The following is a 13,820-nucleotide window of genomic DNA, read 5'->3' as shown; positions in this document are numbered from 1 at the left end:
CACACGGCATACACATAAAAGGGACGTTTAGAATGAGGTGACCCTATCCCATATGGGCATAAGGGAATAGCCGGAAGCCAGTGCGCATGCGCGATGTAATAATCGGAGGGGTGTTATTGCCCTGCGCCTGCGCATTGATGCCCTGCTATTCTTCTGTGCCCCTAACGGATAGGGTCACCCTATTTTAAAAGTCTCTAAGCCATCGCTTTAACCAAAGCCGTTCGAACGTGCCTGCATGGCGGAGCGGTGGCGATCTGACTCGCAGCCCGAGGAACAGGGATTCCAGATGCGCCGCTGGTTAGGCTGGCGCCATCTGTGGGAACCTACTGTAACAGCCGCCTTTTCAACCAGTCCAAATTTTTTCGTCACGCCGACGGCAACGCCGACACCGGATTTTATACAAGAGGCTTCTGCGCTTTCGCCTGAAGAAGCGCATTGTATACATTGCAGCCTGCAAGGAAAACAGGCAAGTACCAAATGCTATGGCAGTCCTCCTTCACCTTCTTTCCTCGGCTACAGTAACTAGGCCGTAGTGTCATGAATTCATTCCAAATAAAGGTTTACTCATTCAGTGCACAACCAGTCATCTCCGAAACGCTACCTTCCCTAGCTGCTCAACCATACGCCTGAAGGTTGAGTAAAGCGCCGGTGAGTGGTGCACTTGAGAATGCAAGCTTGAACCCTAAGCGGAAACTTCCTGAAGTGTGCTTTCACTTATTATGCCTCCACCTACGTTAGGGCATTTGTGTCCTCATATTACTGCATCGCTTCATTAGGAACAGATTTCTTGCTGAAAGCCACTGCGTTGCCGAAACTATAGAAGTCTGTCCCTTGGATTTACGTTGATTAAAACGAAAGACTTGTTTGTTCTCCAGCTTCTATATTTAGCTTGCTTCTTTTTCTTGCAATCTTGCAATAAATCCAGCTCAATTTTGCAACTGTTTCTTTTCGGAGCTTTTCTTGCGGTTTGTAATGATGCAGTTCCTCTGGTTGTACACAACATATTTCTGGTTGTCAGTCAGCAGGTGATATAGAAGTTCACAGACCCGAGGAACCTTTCTTTGATTTTTGAGGTATGAGGCTTCAACCCAAACTTGGTATCCTGAAAAAAAAATATTGCGAAAGCAGTTCGCTTTAAGGAGCGAAGTAGGCCTGAATTACAGTTTTGATACCAATTCAGTTCGAGAAGCTGCTAAATTGTAAGATTACGTATAATGTTAACTTGTGACTTTTGAAGCTTTTTTCATGAATGAATCAAGCTTCATTCCAATTGATATTGCCGTTAGATACTGGGAATGCTGCTTCCGCACGTACTGCGATAGGAAAAGCAGAGCTTGACAAGAGTAAAACTTTCTTGAAAACAGGTCGAATGTTCGTGCAAGTAATGGTGTTTAAGCTTATGTCAATCATTTTTTATAGCAGCAAATAGAGGTTACGCGTGCAAACGCCCTTGTTTCAACACTTATGCTATCTAGGTATACTGCCTGTCCTTGGTGATTGCACCTGAATTGACTGGTTATATACGTTTTCAGCTAGCATAAATTATCGAATCACGTTTTCACGTGGCGCACCATGCACCTAGTGTGCGCCGCAGTCTTGATTCCCAGGTGGTGCTTTGTTGTGTACAGTCTTTAGCTTTATGCGATGAAAACCGTATAAGAAAAAAAAGGTACGATTCAAACGTGGTAGAATTTTTGTACTGTACTTATGGCAGTACGAGCAGTAATAAAAACTTGGTATTAACGAACATATGTGGGTATGTTCGACGTTGCTTTCGTTACTGACCACATTGGCGCAAGTTGTTCGATTTTCGTAGCCAACGAAAGTACATCCTAGCAGCACTGGGTGATTATTATGTTGAAATGGAGTCAAGATAAAGTCGTCGACAGAGAGACAGGAAAAAATCACGCCCAGAAGAAACTTTTCGCGATTCTAAAAATGGTAGTAACCGTAACTTACCTAAACTCCAGGTCCAGAAGAGAACGCAAGATGTGTAGTCAGAATATATAATCTGGAAATCCACTTTGACTGTCTGGCCCTCTGCAAGCCGAAAAATTAACTGAATAGAAATCGATGCTCGGCGTTCTAAAATGAAGGTGTAACATAAAGCGTAGAAGAACACTATTTTGAAGTTTTTTTATAAGGAGAGCAATTTATTTATGAATGGTGTATGGATAGAAACGTTGAAATATAAAAACGCACATTTTTTAGGAGATCATAGCTTGTCCATATCTTGTTAATCATGAAAGAGCGGCCTTAATATCAAGTATTTGCCATGACTAACGGCAAACATTTACGACGGGGTCATGTATTTCACTGTATCAGAGAGAGAAAGTGATCAGGAGTTGAGGTGTAGTCGCCTCAAGCTGACATCGTGAACCTTTCTTCACTCGAAGGGGGACATTGCATTTGAAAGGTGTCAATGCCGCATTTACCAAATGTGGAATTACTTTCGTTGAACGCGGAAGGAGTATGAATTCATAATATATGGCATCTTAAATACAGCCTCCCAGCCAAGAGCAAGAATGTCGGCAAAGGTTAGTTCACTGCTCCTCTTCAATAAAAATTTACTCGCTCACTCACTGCTGCGGTGAAATTTCCGCTGTATATAAAGAGAAAGAGAAAACTTGATTTAAGTATTTTGCCTTCGAAAGTGGCTTTATTTTATAAGTCTAGCGCTGTCTGCGATGTCCCGCGCGTCGGACAAGCAGAAACTTTGGCCGGTGGGGTGGTTGAGCGAGTCGAGGATGTTCGCCCGTTTCCATACGATGTAGTAGAGGGTCGAATGGAATGCACAGGTGATGCTCTTTACGGGTAAGCCAGTTGGTTGACTGGCGTGCCGGGTTTGAGGTGACGGGAAGTGTCTCGAAGGTGCGCGGTGGAGTAGGCTGCACGCAAAGCGGTTTAGTTGAGATCGTTGCCAGCCACTGGTGGGATTCCCTTGCGATTATTCTGTCGGCAATTGCTCCAGCTTTTTGAGGCGACCACGTAAGTATTACCCGTAGAAGTGCACGCTCAACCTTTTCCGGGCTCCTAACCATCTACAAAACATTCTTTTTTTCGTTGCTCGCAGGCGAAAGCATGTGCGCGCTGATTACCGTGTTAGAAGCGTGCTGTGGCACCCGGATGATGCGGTATCTGAAACTGGAGGTGGCAATGGCGGGGCGAGTTACTAGTGCCACAGTGATGTTGCGTTTGTCTCGCTGGAAGCGCGATCACCGGTTACTATTGATTATTTGTCCGCATAGAGTGTGCGGAATAGTTGACGGAATTAACTGTGGCGAGTTCGTCGACGTCTAGGGTGGTGCTGGCATGTTGTTAGTGGCGACGAGCATCAAGAGCCGCCGATCTCGGGGACCGCAGTGGTACTTACCCCGGGTCCTGCCAGGGGGGACTCATCTTTTTACCAGTACTCGTGCTCGTCTTCCCGGCCATAATGTTTCTGCATCCATCGTGCGATAAGCTGTCGAGCTCATGGTCTATCTGGGTGTACATTTCGGGGGATGGGTGGGAGGCGGATGTGGGCACGCTCGTCGTTGAAGAGCTGTAAACTGCGGACAGGAGTAGTCATGGACACATCTAGCCGAGAAGCGCGATGACATCACGACCGTGCGGGTTTCACGCTAACTTTGTATATTTGCGCGCAAAACAGTTCATTGACTACGTTGCTGATTTCGATGGGAATGAGCTCAGCCTTGCGGGTGTTGATCGGCCCCTCTAGCATGGTTCGTTGCCTTGCTGATCACCACCTCCATTTTGCGATGCTCTTTGTAAAAGTCGCACTGGAGGTGGCAAGTCAAGCGCCAGTAGACTACAGTGCTTGTGTCGGTCGGAGGATGTCATCCTCTCAAATAGCCTGAGTCGTTTTTTTTTTTGCACGCACCTAGTCATGTTCATGGCTATGAGGATTTTGTGCTGAAGCAGCTCTACCTTAAAGTACTCTCAGTACTTGTTCTGTTTCGGAGCCTGAATATCAGGATCTTTTTTACTAGTAGGGGACAGGCCCCGAGCCGTAGCGTGAGCGGGGCGGGGTGCACGGGCGTGCGCATACCAAGAGTAGCATGCCGAACCGACGCGGTGGCGTGTTGCACAGTGGCGCGTTGTGATGTCGGCCGCGTAGACGGCACTCCTTGTGCGGCCAATCGTGTTCGGGAAGGCGTTGAGTCCGGCGATTGACAAGCTGAAGAATGTGAGTAGGAGCACCGTGCCTTAGGCATGTGGTGGCCATGTAGGGACAGGAGTCACCTAAATAAATCGTTGCGATGCCATCGCATAAGAAAGAATAGACGTAATTGTTTATTCCCCTTCTTCCGCGCAGTTTGTAGCCACGAGGCTGTCGAGGATCTGGCCGTTCACCCTCTAGTGCGAGGATGGAACATGCCTGCGCTCGATTATAGTTGTCCCCATGTTGTGGCCCGCTAGTCGACATGCGCGTTCATCAGCCATCTGACGGCAATAGAGGAGTTGTGTACGGTCACGCTGCTCGTGGTCTGCACTGGGCCTCGAATGGCGGCGGCCTTTGGCTGGGATGCGGTGTAAGATATTCCTTTCAGACACGCATTATGGTCTAATGTCGAAAGAAATGTGGAACTTTGCGTCTGCATATTAGAACATCTTGCTTTACAAAAATATCTTGGGTGGCTCAGAAAATTTGGGATTTCTTCCATGCCTTACACTTCCACGCTCACGGAATTGCAGCCTTGTTATTGAAAAGACAAACACATTTACAACCAATTAATTACTTTCCCTGTAATACAAAGTTGTTTCCGCACCAAAAAGATCAGCTACAGTGTCTTTCAGTAAAACATTTTACCACATGCGCGAAGAAAAGACTTAAGGCCCCAGACAGCACTTTCCAGACGCAGAACTTCACGACGCCCATGGTATTTTTTTTTCAAAATGCGATCCTTTATTTTAGGCACAAAATGGCCCTATAATTCGGTCCAGCACAGATATAAAATGTATCCGGCATGACCGACTTCATTAAAAAAGCTGTAGAGAATTGGAAAAATAGTTTGAAAAGTCGCGTGTACAATATAGATGCCGTGGTGAAAAGGCATGGGCAGGTGGCGACTTAGTGGCCCACGCCGTTGGCAGATAAAGTACCCTTGTTTCTCCAGCCGCCACGAGATGACTCTTCGGTAAGCGGTTCATTTTTTCGTGATATTTTAATCACTTACAAGTGTGAGAATCGGTGCCTTGATGAAAAAGCAGGAACTCTCACCTTGTGTTATTCTGCTCGTTCTTTTGATCACTCATGCAACATTTATTCCTTTTCGTGAAGTCCTTCCTTGAGGGGGGATGATTTGCAATATGCCTCAGTGGTGACGCCGTCGTATTATTTGTACCTCTTCACGGCGTATCCCAGGAATCGCTATTGTCACCAACGTTATTTTGATATCACTTTCATCCCATTCGTGGCACTTGCATGACGTCACTGACATTAAGTTCGCTGATCACATCACGTTGTGCAGAACTCATCGTGACCAGCGGACTCAAGCCGCTGCCCTATAATCAGCCATAGATATTGCATCTTCTAATGCTTCATATGTTGGCACTCGATGCAACTCCAATTCGTCTCCATCTATCAGGAAACCCATTTGAGGAAAGTTCGACAACAAAAATTCCTGGATTGGCCATCCACCAGTCGGGTAGGCAACTGCTTGCATTTTTCTGGCTAAAAAGTCGACGACTCAGACATTCGTTTACAAACCTAATTTCAACATCTGACGCATGCACAATGGAATCGACTCGAAGGCTTTAGTCGAGAGGCTATGACAGTCATTACTTGTCCTCCCCGCATCACTCCGATCGTGACGTTTCGGGAGAATGCACAGCTCAACGCTTAAGATGAACCCGTGCAGTAGCAGTGCGATGCTCGTAGGTTTAGGGTTAGCCCTTCAAACACTACGCGAGCATTCAGGACTCCATTCTGCCGCCGTAACCATCAGTTCTTCCTCCCTGGTATTTTGTTCTTCTGAGCGGCAAGAAACCAATAAACACACGTCGATCATCAACTCATACGGCGCCGTTCCTTCGCGACCGAATTGCTGAGCTAGAAACCCATCTGCCCTATGACTCTATCGTGCTCTTAGAACTTGTTACTGGGATAGTTGGTACATGATTTTTGGTCATAAGAAGGCGCAACATAAAACGTTCACGTGAAAGGTGGACAGGACGACGTGCTGCCATCTTTCTCGTGTACGTTTTATGTTATGCCTTCTTATTACCAAAGAGCTCCATCGTGGTCTACATAGTCGCAAACGTCTAGGCCTGCGAAACAACAACGGCAATTCACTGCCCTAGCAAGCCTGTGCTTATTAAGACGTCCAGGTATTGACTTCCAGAACATCCTTTCTACTTGTGTGCTGAGCTGAATACTGTCTAACAGGTTCTTTGTTCTGTGGCCGCCATTGTATGCTTCCTATGTACCTCATTGTCATCCGCATTGACGCCCTTCAAGTAACACAGCTACTTCGACGCGTCAGTCAGAGCCCAGAAATATTGCAAAGCATCCATCATCTTGCCGCTCGCATCCCACGGCCAATTCGTATTGAGTGGGCTCCACGTAATCTCCCAAGTTCCCAAAGCCATGAAGATTTAGCGACACGCGAAGCCACACCAACCACGTAATTTGCCTTGGCTCCTAAATCTTTATATTGCCACCTTCTTTTACGAATATGAAGAGCGGACCACCTTCGGCACCGTGCACATGTTCTCGTCCCTCCCATCGTGGCAACCCTCTTCTGCCGTCTTACCCGTATAGAGGAGGTTGGGCTTCGGAGGACCCAGGTCAGGTTTGCCATCACTCTTACCGTAACTCGAAAGTGGCTTCAATTTAGAAACTTATATCCTCACCACGGGTGTCCAGTCTGGAAGTCCCGGAATACTGAGGCCTGTATACACTACCTGGTGTGGATCAGTCCGGCACTGAAACTGACCAGAATCCAGCACCTGGATGCAGCAGGTCTCTCGCATACAGTTAACGTACCCTTAACGCGGAGCTTAAGTGTCATCTACAGTTTCAGTGCGCCAGCGCCATGGTCCCGCTCACCGATATCGCCGTTCTTCGCCTGAAGGCTGCTCGAACTTGAAAACTGAGCCTCGAGCCGAAACCAAATTCGAAGTGAAAAGCGAAGTGCTAGCGCACCTAATATGAGCAAAGTGGAGTTTTGGGCCAGTTTGTAATTCATGATTTGCAAGTAGGCTTAGCGCGAGACAAACGAGAACAAGAGCGATCGTCCTGGGTCCCTTCTCTTGTCCTGTTTGTATCGCGCTAAGCCTACCCGCAAGCCTAATTTGCATTCAGTCTAGCCACCATAGATCGTCCGCAATTTTCATTCCGTGAACTACAATTAATACGTGAATGTCGCATTAAAAGCGAATCTGAGTATATTAGCATGCGCTCAGGAAACAGCGGTACTTTTGTTCACAAATCTCTACTCCTTCTACTCTTTCTGTAGATATTACCACTGTGTATCTACCTCCGAATATATCGGTTCTGGCAGTCTTGATGCCGTAAGTAGCAAAAGAGGGCTCTCGCACAGTTTCCGCCCTCGCCGTTAGATGACGCTCCACGTCAAACTCGCGGTAATACAGGACGTGCTACGTCCGCCACTATGGACGAGGGTGGCGCTGGTGAACACTCTCAAGGTTCGCTTACACCCAATAAACAAATACCCACGAGAGCAGCAGATTGGACAGCCGTCACCGTAGCTCAGTTGGTAGAGCACCAGACGCGATATTCGTAGGTGGTGGGTTCGGACCCCACTGGCGGCATGGTTGTTTTTTCTGCTGCTTTATAAGTAATTTTCTTTAAGCGATAGATTATTCTAAGTATTATTATCCGACTGATCAGCACTACACATTTAAAATTTTTTTTCGGTGACTGTTGCCTCCCTTCATAAGTATATATATATATATATATATATATATATATATATATATATATATATATATATATATATATATATATATATATATATATATATATATATATATATATATATATATATATATATATATATATATATATATATAAATGAAACATGCTCTTATGGACCTTGGTTTCGGTGACTGTTGGCTCCCTTCATAAGTTTGTCAAACAAGGCCCTCATTTCCTTTACCTTGTCTGCTATATATATACTGCTACTTCTTAGATCACAGTGCTGGTACGTGGTATATAAACCAACCTTTGTTGATCTCTACTGCAAACTCGTTTTCGCTCGGGTAGGCCTTGTCGGTCCTGTCGAGACTAACTTGCCTATGATCGGTGCTGTAAATGAAATGGTATGCATTAGTTGCCGATCCAATTCTGGACAACCTTCCACGCATTTCGTCTTTTGCGGTGCCAATTCAAAATGAATTGCAAAAATCACCCGGCTTTCTTCCTCTCCCCTATTCTTTCTCGCTATCGCTACTAACCGTTTTTCACCTTCCTACCTCTCCCCTTCCGAGCTCCTGCAGCTCAAGTGCTTAACTAGTAGATAGCAGTAGATTGCCGGGAACCATCTTTTCGTTCCATTTTGGTTTTATTTTAATTTGGGTAAACCGCTGCTATTACTTGCACTACATCTCATCATCGAGTACTAGCAGAAAACATATTCTTCTGCATCCTACAGGACCTTTCCAGGGTACATCGGCGCGGAAAGTATATTGATGGGTTTTATAGTTCCTTAGGTTTAATGTCCCAAAGCCACTCATGCTATTAGGGGCGCCTTAGTGGAGGGCTCCGTATGATTTCGAACGTGCAATGTGACATCGCACAGTACACGGACCTCTGGAATTTCGTCTCCATTGATACGTCAGCGTTTTGGCCGGAATTAAACCGGCGCCTTTCGAGTTAGCAGCCGAACACAGTAACTGCTGAGCCAGTGGAAGAATAATGAGTAAAGAATGATGGCCAGATATGAAGAACGGTCGTTTATAGAGCATTAGCAATGTATGAGAGCGCCGCCGCGGTGGTTCAGTGGTTATGGCGCTCGGCTGCTGGCCCGAAAGATGCGGGTTCGATCCCGGACGCGGCGGTCGGACTTCGATGGAGGCGAAATTCTAGAGGCCCGTGTGCTGTGCGATGTCAGTGCACGTTAAAGAACCCCAGGTGGTCGAAATTTTCGGAGCCCTCCACTAGAGCGTCCCTCATAGTCTGAGTTGCTTTGGGACGTTAAACCCCCATAAACCAAACCAACCAATATGTGAGATAGGCAATATGCGGTGGTGCTGCTGTCGCCGGCTGAAACAACTGGTGAAATACTTGGGGGTGAAAAATATGCTCATTTATTTCTTTAAATAAATCTGTTCATTTTATTTATTTATTTCTGCTTCAAAGGCCCGCAAGTGGGTATTACAGATTCTGAACGTATGAAGCGTCATTACGAAGGCGAAGAGGTACCGAATCGGAGTGGTGCCGAATGAAACGGCGCCAAAATTCAGGACGCCCGCGAAGTGTCCAGGGATGGTTAGTCATATGGACCTGCGACCCGTAGATGATGTAGGCTTGGCGTGTTACTTTTACAGTATTCTTCTTCAACGTGCTCTTACGGAACACGATGCGTAGGTACTAAGCTACTTATTTTATTCGGCCACCTAATTTACACAGTACAAACGCAAGTGACGGAGTTTTTCACGGGAGTGGTTTGCACTGTAAGGAAGGCATAATGCCACTGCACTACTTTCAGTAGCAGTTTCCCGAGGAATTCGTCACGAAACGCACGGAACGATACACACGGCATGACACACACGAAATGACACACCGGAGCTGTGTCATAGCCTCCCGAGAGCGACGAGAATCTCGGTGGACAGCAGGCCGGCGATCCCCCTTGTTTATGAGGCCTTCTGCGTATGGTGCGACTTCTGTTCTTTTTTTTATGTTGAGGAACGTTGGCGATAGTTGCGACTGTCGCAATTATGTTGTCGTAAAGGGCCTTACTGCAGTCTGCACAGAGTGCACTAAAGCGATAGTATTTCACTGTGTTAGTTGAATGTTCCAGGATGATGTAATGGTCGTTTGAAAGAAGGCAATTATGTCCGGCTAGCACTCACCTAAGCACAGCCGTACGGCTGCAAAGAGAAACTATATGGCTTTCACAGAAAATACGTTGTTGTAAAATAAACTTTCGTAAACAAATCTCACTCCACCTTGGCAAATTCTCTCAAGCACATTCGACTATCATCGGTTTCGCTTACAATTATTTATCAACTGAACCTCGCTCGGCAATCTGGTAGCCGTTCTGGATAGCTTAGTTGGTATTGCAACTGCCCAGGGCAGGCGGCGTTGTTAGTTCGGACCTGGACCAATACCCCCTTTTTTTTAACTACGAAGTTTCTGTAAAAGATGTATACCTTTTTATTGCAGCCGTGCGGTTGGGCTTGGGTAGATGCTAATGAGCAATCACACCTTTGTTTTAAAAGCGAAGGTGGGGTTTTTAAGGCTAGTGATTTTCATGACTCGCTTCAATGCTAGAGGCCTGTGTGCTGTGCGATGTCACTACACGCTAAAGAACCCCACGTGGTCGAAATTATCCGAAGTCCTCCAGTACGGAGTCCCTCATAGCCTCAGTTGCTTTCGGACGTTAAACCCCTTCAAACAAAATAAAATCCTAACGGTATAGATTTAGGAGCCCTTATACGTGCATTGTGGTGAACGAAGTTGCGAGCCTGAACTCAGCAACGAAAGCAGAGTAACTTGCTAGACCGGGTATTTCCGTGAGAACACTCGCGAGGGTTATCAACAACGTCTTCTCTAGTGAAGAGCTGCAAAACTGAGAAAATTATCCAAGGCCGCATCTATACCATACGGGGACGGAAAATTGAATAATCTATTAAACGTAAGCCTGTACCTTTAATTGTAACCATTTTCTTTTTCTCTTGAATGATAACGGCAACTGTCACTTCGCATCTTGGGCACCACTGCGAATGCTTCCTCACTGATATTTTGAGGTGATTAAGTTTTTGTACCCTGTATGCGGCTCGTGATTTCTGGATAGGTTTTTCTCAAACTACCGTATATAAAGAGTGCGTGAATAATAAGAAAGCTCAGGTTATGTATAGGTCACGAGAGACATGACGAATGTCGTTTACAAATCTATGGCGGCAGATGCAACTCGAGAAGTTTGTTGGCGTAACTCGTGCCCTCATAAAGTTGAACTACTCGATGCCGGCGATAGCAGCCTGCATCCGCTGACGTCTACACTGATCCCCCCCACCCTACTTCCCCCGCTCTCTGCCAAGTTTAATTTAAAGGTGACGAAGAAATTTCAGATATCAACAAGAAATTTCAAATAACAAACTAGCAAATATCTTAACGTAGTGGAGGCAGATGCACGGGCTTACCAACGCCTTATACATTATTAGCGCCTGTCAGATCACCGGTTTTCCATGGAAGCAGCGCGGACGCCGCGTTCAAGGGCCATTAAAGATATTATTGCATTAATCCTCCCCATGCCTCCGGATCTTAAAGGCTCAAGGTTACTGCTGTTTAATGTTTCCAAAAAGCACAGCAATAACCTTTCTGGTACCGTGTGTACCCGCCCTTACAGCGTAGTTATTTTAGTGATAACTTAAAATTCTTCGCAGGTGCCCTGGCCAAATTCGACAATATCGTGAGATAGTAATGAGAAGAAAAACGAAAAAAATTCTGGAACATCTACTAAGCAGCATCTTGTGCTCTTATGCGGGTCTTTGAAGAGAACAAAGCGGCGTTAGAATAGCGCCGCTCTTGTCTGCACGTAACAGCGATTGTGGTTCAGCTCGAGCCAGTGGGCAGTCCCTTTCTCTTTCCTTTTCATCTTTTCTTCAGCCGCAACAACAGCACCTTTGGAGAATTACCTCTTTAATTACGCGTAAAAGTTGGTGCCAGCTATCTGGCAACACTGGTCTGCGGCAACCATACACTTTCCATGTCCGGCGGCACAAGGAAACCACTCTCGGCTGGCATGGGCTGCAGTACTAGTGAGAGCGGAAAGACAGGAGAAAGAAACAGAAATTGGCTTGATTCACCGTTTTCTGCTGATATGACAGGCATTGATCAATGCAGGAGTCTATTTGCTTACACGCTTTCCAGACCGAACTGGTCGCACCTCGAGTGGTAAAAAAGAAAAAAAAATGACGAGGCCTTGTGCCGGCGGCAAGGAACTAATCCCATAACCAAATAATAAATAAAACGAACAAGATTTCAGGGAATTATTTGCATTTTGCATTCAACAAGTTCAACAGTTACATTAGAGTATCATGCTCCTTTTTGGCATTTTTTGTCAACCGCATAAATTTGTGACCTTGCTTGAGCTTTCTCTGCGAAACCCGGTAGCAAAAAGTCAAGAAAATAATAATCTAGGGGAAGCAGGCATGACTATTTTCGTTGTGATTCTGTTGCAATGGCGGTTCAGATGAAAGTTTTTAATTGCATACTTACACGAGTTTACCATCGGAAAGGTACTTGAAATCATACGTTGCAGTCATCGGCTGCCTCACGACATTCCTCCTTATCGCTTGTAGACAAGGGTACGACGATTTAAACGTATCATTTCTCGAATGATACACAAGAAAAAAATGATTAGCCTTATTCATCAGCTGGAATAAAATTATAAACCTAGTTTACGAAGTGAGGGACACATGTAGTTTTTTTTAATTACTGTCACAAAAGCATTCCGCGCGTATGTGGCACATCAGGATTTCCAAAGAATGCGGCAGCGCAAAACCAAGGGGTCCAGAATTAAATATGTGCAAAAATCATTGCTTTTCCTTTAAAGCATAGTTATTTTTATTGTATTCCAATGGTCTTATGGCCTTGGTGCGTAACAATTACCTTGTTAATGTTGGTTGTTCAAACAGCTGTATTGCATTTATCGGGAAACATCAGTTCTTGGTAAGCTTTATGGCCAAGGGTACAAGGAACTGCTGACTCAGTGTAAAGATAATCTCGCCTGATCAGTAACCACCATCAGCTGAGTATGCGAAATACCCAGCAGTTCACCGCTGAAACATGTGTATTGCTAATTTTTTGTTTGTTCAAGGCTACGAATTGCGGATAGAAGGGGAAGCTGAATACTGCGACTGATATTAAATTAGGGTCAAGTAACACTTCTGGTGTATACTACTTCCCTGCTTGTCGTGGCCGATCGGCCAGCGTATGGTCTCAGCGTTACGTATAGACAAAAATATATTAACCCAATCTTCCCTAACTCTACCTAGTAAGCCTAACAAATGTGAGCTCTCTCACCTTTCTTGCTTCAGGGGCATTTTCCAGTGCATCCGAAACAATGTGCTCGGGTGTGCAATATTTTCCACTCACTGGTCTGAACGCTAATAGAAACAGTGAGCTCGCCAGAATGGCGTGCATTGCACTTTCGTAGCTATATGGGAGGCGTACACAATTAGCAGAGGGGGCGCGTAAAGTGAGCAACACCACCTGATTGGCAGCTCCTCTCTGCCGAGCAGCCTCAAACGTTCTGCTGCTCATGCTCTCTTATTTGCCCTCGTTGAAGGTATTTCTTCCGTGGTAGCGCTACGTACTCAAATATACGTCTTATCCATTACAGACTCCCCCAGCATCCCGAATTTGTTTTTTTTTGTTCTGCAAAATACAATAGGATGGCATTTGATTTATACGAATGGCGAATTGCTTAGCTATGGAATATTTTTCCGACGAAATGCACGAAGAAGATGACAGCTGCACAAGGCTGACGAACCGCGGAAATTGTCAACGCTTTTTCTTTTTAATCAATTTTTTTGTAAGAGAAATTAGGAATTTTTTTTTGCCCCGCCGCGGTGGCTCAGTGGTTAGGGCGCTCGACTACTGATCCGGAGTTCCCGGGTTCGAACCC

General features: G+C 45.6%; 1 long non-coding RNA gene across 1 annotated transcript; it reads right to left on the bottom strand.

The window, feature by feature from the left end:
- Positions 1-8,192: 8,192 nt before the first annotated feature.
- LOC144123413 (uncharacterized) lies at positions 8,193-13,426 on the bottom strand. The gene is made up of 3 exons (XR_013313087.1): positions 13,217-13,426; positions 12,410-12,567; positions 8,193-8,275 (listed from the first exon to the last, which is right to left on the bottom strand). It is a non-coding gene; the product is annotated as an uncharacterized LOC144123413 (long non-coding RNA).
- Positions 13,427-13,820: the final 394 nt, after the last annotated feature.

The sequence above is a fragment of the Amblyomma americanum genome, chromosome 3, assembly GCF_052857255.1.
Source record: "Amblyomma americanum isolate KBUSLIRL-KWMA chromosome 3, ASM5285725v1, whole genome shotgun sequence".
Lineage (NCBI taxonomy): Eukaryota > Metazoa > Arthropoda > Arachnida > Ixodida > Ixodidae > Amblyomma > Amblyomma americanum.
Note: the sequence above shows the minus strand (reverse complement) of the source record. Positions and strands in the feature narration are given on the sequence as shown.